At 63.7% G+C, this 7,503-nt stretch overlaps 1 protein-coding gene across 5 annotated transcripts in view; it reads right to left on the reverse strand.

Moving 5' to 3' along the window:
* Positions 1-1,260, reverse strand: part of VPS13D (vacuolar protein sorting 13 homolog D) — a 237,818-nt gene extending 236,558 nt beyond the window's left edge. For all 5 annotated transcript variants that reach the window (XM_041765973.1, XM_041765972.1, XM_041765971.1 and 2 more), the window contains exon 1: positions 1,107-1,260. The gene's annotated coding sequence lies outside the window, so the exon portion shown is untranslated. The remainder of the gene's footprint in view (positions 1-1,106) is intronic.
* Positions 1,261-7,503: the final 6,243 nt, after the last annotated feature.

Here is a 7,503-nt window from a genome sequence, read left to right on the forward strand (position 1 = left end):
GACAAGAACAAATTCTTTAAAAAATAAATAAATAAATAAATAAGATGGGGGAATCCCTGGGGGGGCTCAGCGGTTTGGCGCCTGCCTCGGGCCCAGGGCGTGACCCCGGGGTCCCGGGATCGAGTCCCGCGTCGGGCTCCCTGCACGGAGCCTGCTTCTCCCTCTGCCTGTGTCTCTGCCTCTCTCTGTGTCTCTCATGAATAAATGAATAAATCTTTAAAAAAAAAAAAAGAAAAGAAAAGAAGATGTGTTTAGCGGCCTGGTAAGAGACATTTGTGTCTGAGACCTTCAACAGGTCGGCGCGGAGATCGGGTGAGCACCGGCCCGGGGGGGGGGGGGGGGGGGGGGGGGGGGCCGCCCGCGTCGCCCCGAGCGCGGTCCCGGCCCCGAGGGTGGGGGTCCCGGGCCCCCGAGGCTGTAGCAGCGCAGCGAGGCGAGCGGATCCCCCGGGGCTGCGGGGTCGGGAAGGGCCCAGCCGGCGAGGCGGGCCGCCAAGCGCTCCGGGGCCTCCCCCGACCCCTGACCTCTGACCTCTGACCGCTGGGGCCGGGCCGCAGTGGGGGGGGCCGGCAGAGGCCCCGGGAGGCGCAGCTCCGCGGGCCCGAGCGCGGGGGGAGCCGGGGCGGGGTCAGGGGTCGGGGTCGGGGGTCAGGGGGCGCGGGGGGTCGCGCCCCTCGGGCTCCCGGGAACCGAGCCCCGCCTCGCAGGTGGAGCCGGAGGGCGCGGCGCCGGGTCCCGCCCCGGGAGGGCTTCGGCCCGGCCGTGACCCCGGGGCGCGGGGACGGGCGGCTGGAGGCCCGAGGTCGCCGCCCCCGAGCGCGGCCCCCGAGCCGGCGGGCGCTGAGGACCCTCGGGGGGCGGCCCGTGCGGGGCTCGCGGGGTCGCGGCTGGGCCCTCGCACCCCGGGGCCGGGGCCGGGGCCGGGGCCGGGGCCGTGCGGGGCCGGGGGCCGACAGGCCGGCGGGGCCCCGAGGAGCTGGGCGGCGGGAGGCCGGCACCGGGTCCCGGGTCCCGGGTCCCGGGCGCGCTCCCGCGGCGGGGCCGACACACAGCGGGCGCTCGGCCGCCCCCCGCCCCCGCACCCCCCGCCGCCCCCGCCCCCGTACCTGCCGCCGTCCCGGCCGAGCCCGGCCCTGCGCGGCGCTGCCCCTCCCGGCTCCTCAATGGCGCTGGCCCGCGGCGTCCGGCCCGCCCAGACCCGACCAATCGAGCGGCCGACGCGCCGGCGCCTGCTCAGCCGAGCGCCGAGTCGTCGAGGAGGCGCCCCCTGCCGCCCGCAGCCGCTCGCCGAGGCTCTGCTGGAGCCCGACCCCCGGCGGCGGGGGTGGGCGGGGCAGCGGAGGGGGGAGGCTGGAGGGGCGGGGGGAGAGAGGAGGGGGAGGGGTGAGACTGGGGGGGCGGGAGACCGGGGGCGGGAGACTAGAGTGGGGGGCGGGAGGGGGGACAGGGAAGGGGGAGACGAGGGGGGGGAATGGAGGAGCAGGAAGAACCTGGCTGGGGGGGAGGGGAGATGGGGGCGGGGGGAAGGGGGCGGGGCGGGAGGAGGGAGACAGGAACGGGGGAGCCTGCTGGGTGGTGGAGAGGGGGCGCGCAGGGAGCCCGGGGAGGGGGCAGGGGGCCGAGGCCGGCAGGGGAGCAGGCGCCGGAATCCGCGGGGGTCGGCGCCCAGGGCGCGGCTACAGCTCCTGAGCCGGAGCCACTTCCTTGCTTAAAGCAGCTCCGCCTTACACCTGAATTAAACCCAGCCCTTGGCGAGCCGGCCCCCAGGCTCCTACCGCACAGGTCTACTCCCGCGTCTGCCAGTGCTCCTGGGCCCCGCCCCCAGTCCTCGGGCCCCGCCCCCAGTCCTCGGGCCCCGCCCCCAGTCCTCCTCGGCCCCGCCCCCCGTCCTCCTCCGGGTCCTCCCCAGTCCTCCTCCCGCCCCCCGCCCCCGCCCCCCCCCGTTCTCCTTCGGGCCCCCTGCCCCCCAGTCCTCCTCGGGCCCCGCCCCCCAGTCCTCCTGTGGGCCCCCCCAGTCCTCCCCCCGCCACCCTCGTCCTCCTCCGGGCCCCGCCCCCAGTCCTCCTCGGGCCCCGCCCCGCAGTCCTCCTCCGGGCCCCCCTCAGTCCTCCCCCCGCCCCCCCGTCCTCCTCCGGGCCCCCCCTAGTCCTCCTCCGGCCCCCCCCGGCCTCCCCCCACCCCCCCTCGTCCTCCTCCGGCCCCCCCAGTCCTCCTCCCGCCTCCCGCCCCTCCCTCGTCCTCCTCTGCCCCGCCCCCCGTCCTCCTCGGGCCCCGCCCCCAGTCCTCCTCCGCCCCCCGCCCGCCGTCCTCCTCCGGGCCCCCCCTAGTCCTCCTCCGGCCCCCCCCGTCCTCCCCCCACCCCCCCCCCGTCCTCCTCCGGCCCCCCCAGTCCTCCTCCCGCCTCCCGCCCCTCCCTCGTCCTCCTCTGCCCCGCCCCCCGTCCTCCTCGGGCCCCGCCCCCAGTCCTCCTCCGCCCCCCGCCCGCCGTCCTCCTCCGGGCCCCCCCTAGTCCTCCTCCGGCCCCCCCCGTCCTCCCCCCACCCCCCCCCCGTCCTCCTCCGGCCCCCCCAGTCCTCCTCCCGCCTCCCGCCCCTCCCCCGTCCTCCTCTGCCCCGCCCCCCGTCCTCCTCCGGGCCCCGCCCCCAGTCCTCCTCCGGCCCCCCCCGTCCTCCCCACGCTCCCCGTCCTCCTCCGGTCCCCCCCGTCCTCCTCCGGGCCCCCCCTAGTCCTCCTCCGGCCCCCCCCCCGTCCTCCCCACGCTCCCCGTCCTCCTCCGGCCCCCCCCCCGTCCTCCTCCGGCCCCCCCCGTCCTCCTCCGGGCCCCCCCTAGTCCTCCTCCGGGCCCCCCCCCCCGGCCTCCCCCCACCACCCCCGTCCTCCTCCGGCCCCCCCAGTCCTCCTCCCGCCTCCCGCCCCTCCCCCGTCCTCCTCCGGGCCCCGCCCCCAGTCCTGCTCCGGGCCCCTGCTCCCCCCAATCCCTCGGTTCCGCCCCAGGACCCCGTCCTTCCCCCAGTCTCTCTCCTTAGGATGCCTCCCCCCCACATCTGCTGTCCAAGCCACACAGACAAGCCACATCGTAGTTTTTAATTTACTACTTCGTACATTTTTTAAAAGAAAAAAGGGAAAATCATGTATTTCATATAATTCAGTATGTCCAGAATATGACCATATCAACCTGGAAGCCGACAGGAAAAAAAAAAATCATGCAGTATTTTAGGGGGATTTTTTATAGTAAGTTTTTGAAATTTAGCCTGCCCTTTACACGTGCGGCACTTCTCCATACAAACCAGCCACAGCTGAAGAGCTCCCAGCCTTCCTCCAGCCGCTGCAGGCTGCGGGGGGGGGGGGGGGGGGGGGGGCCCCTCAGATGGTCCTATAGCTGGATGGTCCTATAGCCAGAGGGTCCTATAGCCAGAGGGTCCTATAGCCGGATTCCACCTCCCAGAGCATTTCCCGACTAGCTTACCTAAGGTTCCCTTCAACCATCCCCCTGTTGTATTTCCTCATATACAGGACTTAATGATACTTGAAATTATCTTGTTCCTACTTATCATCACCTTTCTGCACCCTGAAAGCACTGATTTTCCCTTCCACAAATGCCTCTCTAGCATCGAGACGTTGCCTCGCACAGAGAAGGCCCGGTTAAAGGTGCTGTAGGTGAACGAAGGAATAAATGAACAAATGAACCCGCCCTCTTGCATCAGCCCCACAAGGACGGAAGACCTCAGCTCATAAAAGTCAGAAGATGCAGGAGGCTTGACGGCAAGGTTGCAGTAGGGTACTAACCATCATAATTATCAACCCTCATAATGCTGAGCTAATGAAGGCGACTGCGGGCTGAACGTTCCTGGCGAAGCCTGAGCTCCTCAGGGGTGGGAACAGCCTATCAGAATCTCAACGCCGCCGGGTCCCCTCGGGGAATGAGGTTTGGGTGTGAAACCTCAGACTCTGCAGATGGGAGGCAGAAGGGAAGCAGCCCATTAGAGCCAAAGGATCTGAGTCCAGATCTTCTAGCACAGGAACCCTCGGCTGTACCTGGGGAGATTATTAAAAATGCAGATGCCACGGGGTCCCTGGGTAGGTCAGCGGTTTGGCGCATGCCTTTGGCCCAGGACGTGATCCATGTGGGATCGAGTCCCACATGGGGCTCCCGGCATGGAGCCTGCTTCTCCCTCTACCTGTGTCTCTGCCTCTCTCTCTATGTCTATCTTGAATAAATAATAAATAAAATCTTTAAAAAAAATGCAGATGCCGGGACACCAATCAACTAGTACTACTGAAAAGTCTTTGGACCCTCACTTTGGAATCCCTCGGAAGGCACATGGACCAGACAGCCATCCTCCTACTAAATATCTACCCGAGAGAAATGGAATCACATGTGTCTGCAAAGACGTACAGGAATGTTCACAGCAGCTTTATTCATAGCAGTTAAAAACTTTAAAGGTTTGTTGTTGTTGTTTAATTAGAGAGAGAGAGAGGGCATGAGCAGGGGGGAGGGGAGAGGGATAAGCAGGCTCCTCACTGAGTTGGGAGCCCGATTCAGGATTCAGTGCCAGGATTGAGCCACGGTAGATGCAGCGGTCACAGCATGGGGAGCATCTACCGGCCACAGACACCCCACTGGTGAGGGACACACGAGGTGGGGGATGTCCCTTAATCGCCACCCACGCTGGACCCTTAGATGCCCCTTGGCCCACAAGGGGCAAGTTTTCTGGGACAGGCTAGATTTGAGGGGCCTCCTCAGGACTCCCTCCATCAGGCCCTTTCTCACCTGGCCTCGTGTGCATCAGCCCCCAGAATCCTCTAGACCAGAGAGGACTGGACACTACAGAAATGTTTCCTTTGGCCCACACCTTGCTGTAACAGAATTAGAATTACAACATTTAAAAGGCTGGAGATTGGGGTGCCTGGGTGACTCGGTCAGTTGGGTGTCGGACTCTTAATTTTGCCTCAGCTCATTTTCTAGGGGTTGGATCAAGCCACACATGGGCTCTAAGTGGGAGTTAAGGGAGTCTGCTTGAGATCCTCTCTCCCTCTCCCTCTCTTCCCTGCTTGCACTCCCTCCAAAATAAATTGTTTTTTTTTTTTAAACATTCTTTTTTTTTTTAATTTTTTTTTTTATTTATTTATGATAGTCACAGAGAGAGAGGGAGAGGCAGAGACACAGGCTGAGGAAGAAGCAGGCTCCATGCACCGGGAGCCTGATGTGGGATTCGATCCCGGGTCTCCAGGATCGCGCCCTGGGCCAAAGGCAGGCGCCAAACTGCTAAGCCACCCAGGGATCCCCCTCCAAAATAAATTGTTAAAATCTTTTTAAAAGCTGGAGATAATACATGAGAATCTGTATTTGGGGCCTTTCTAGAAAAATTGGAAGATTTGGTGACAGTGGAACCCCCCCCCATACTTCCTATGCCTACATTCATTCACTCGTTCACCGTTTATTGAGCACCTACTATGAGCCTGGCACTATTCTATGTACTTGGCGCCACATGACTGAGCAAAATAGCAAAGCCCTGCCTCACTGGAGCTTCTGTTCTCACAAGAGGAGCAGACAATAAGCAATAAATGTAACAGAGATGTAAATTATAAGATATCGTAACAAGTGATAAGGGCTTTAAGAGTCCCAGAGGGGAGGTAGGGATCTCAGGGGTGGGGGGAGGTGTTGCAATTTTTTTTCTTTTTAGAGAGAAAGCACAGGGGGAGGGACAGAGGGGAGGGAGAGAGAATCTATGCCCAGTGCAAAGGCTGCTCAATCTCATTACCCCACGGTCACAACCAGAGCTGAAATCCAGTCAGATGCTCAACCAGCTGAGCCACTCAGGCCCCCCAGGCAGGGTGGGGGTGCAGGGTTGCAATTATAATTACAAACTCATTTCATCAAATTGTGAAGGCATTTAACTGTCTGATAGGAATATAGTGCGAATCACATAAGTAATTCCAAATGTTCTAGTATCCACCTTAGCGTGAAAAGAAACAGGTAATGTTAATATTTTATCTAGCTGACATTGCAAAATGTTATGTCAATATGCCATCAATGCAAAAATGATTGATGAGACATTTTATATCTGTTTTGTGCTGGGTCTTCAAAATCCGCATCCTGCCCTGAGATGTACTTCACACGCCTTGGGTAGCACTGGCTGTGCTCAGTGCTTAACGGCCACCAGGGCCCTGGCTCACAGCTCAGGACAGCTCAGGACAGCTGGGGACAGCTCAGACGCCCACCCTCTCGGCTTACAGGTGCAAGGTCTGAGCTCCAGATGGGACGCGGAGGTTCAGGTCCACACTGCGGGTTCCAGGCAAAGCTGGAACACAGTCCCCGGCTCCCTGTTAGCCTTGCCCCCAGGCAGCCTCTCAGCTCTGCCACAGAGGAGTCCAGGGGAAGGAGGGAGAGAGGGGGGAGGGAGAGGGAGGGAGAGGGAGGGAGGGGAAGGGAGTGGGAAGGGAGGGAGGGTGGAGGAGGTAGGGAGGGAGAGGGAGGGAGGGTGGAGGAGGTAGGGAGGGAGAGGGAGGGAGGGGGAAGGGAAGGAGGGTGGAGGAGGTAGGGAGGGGGAAAGGGAGGGAGGGGGAGAGGGAGGGCGGGTGGAGGAGGTAGGGAGGGGGAAAGGGAAGGAGGAGGAGGGAGGGGGGAGGGGGAGGGGGGAGGGGAGAGAGTGCTTGCCCTTTAACCCCGGACCTTGTGGCTCTGTTGTGCAGGTCTAAGGAGCTGGTTATCGGGAGCCTCCCAGGGGCAGGCTGTCCTCCCAGCTGGACTTGGAGAAGTACCACGCCTCGGGCCCTGCCCGGCGCCCTCCTCTGCGGCAGGGTGGTGGGTACCTCGCCTATCTCCTCCGGCAATAATGGAGAGGAAATATAGAAGCTCAAGGGGCAACCAGGCGGCTCTCCCCTCCGGCTCTGAGTTTGCGGAGCCCTGGTCTGGGGATGGAGAGGGCGGAGGCAGGGCCGCGGGTGAGAGGTCCAGGGAATCACCCAGAAGGAAGAGGGCAGCGCCCAGGTGGCCACCCTGACCCGGGGGTTGGCTTGGTGATTTCAAGGCCAGCCAGGCTCCCCACCCCCGGCCCCCGCCCTTCTCCTGAAGTCTCTCTGCCTGCAACCTCCTCCCCACTTTTCATTCTGGAAAAGGGCTCCAGTCTCAGAAACAGGTCTAGGGTCACGTCCAGCACTGGCCCCCGCAGGCTGTGTCCCGGGCCCCCCTGTACTCCTGGAGCTGCCCCCCACCCCACACTGCCCTGAGCACCCGTGATGGGCCTCGTAGGTGCCACCGGATGGAGCCTCGCTCCCACTGCCTGTGAAAAAGCAGATCTGCAGAGACCCCCTTCACCCCAAAACAGGCTGATGACAGTGAGTGGCAGGGCCTGGGACGAGGGCACAGAGGCCGGCAGGAGGTGCTGGGCGTGACGGAGGGCGGAGGGCCGGGCTCTCAGCAAGCGCAGTGTGGGGGTCCCAGGCCCAGCGGCCACCACTCCACTGCCCCCTACGCATCGGTGGCACCACGGACCACGGACG

The sequence above is a fragment of the Vulpes lagopus genome, chromosome 8 (assembly GCF_018345385.1).
Source record: "Vulpes lagopus strain Blue_001 chromosome 8, ASM1834538v1, whole genome shotgun sequence".
NCBI classification, from domain to species: domain Eukaryota; kingdom Metazoa; phylum Chordata; class Mammalia; order Carnivora; family Canidae; genus Vulpes; species Vulpes lagopus.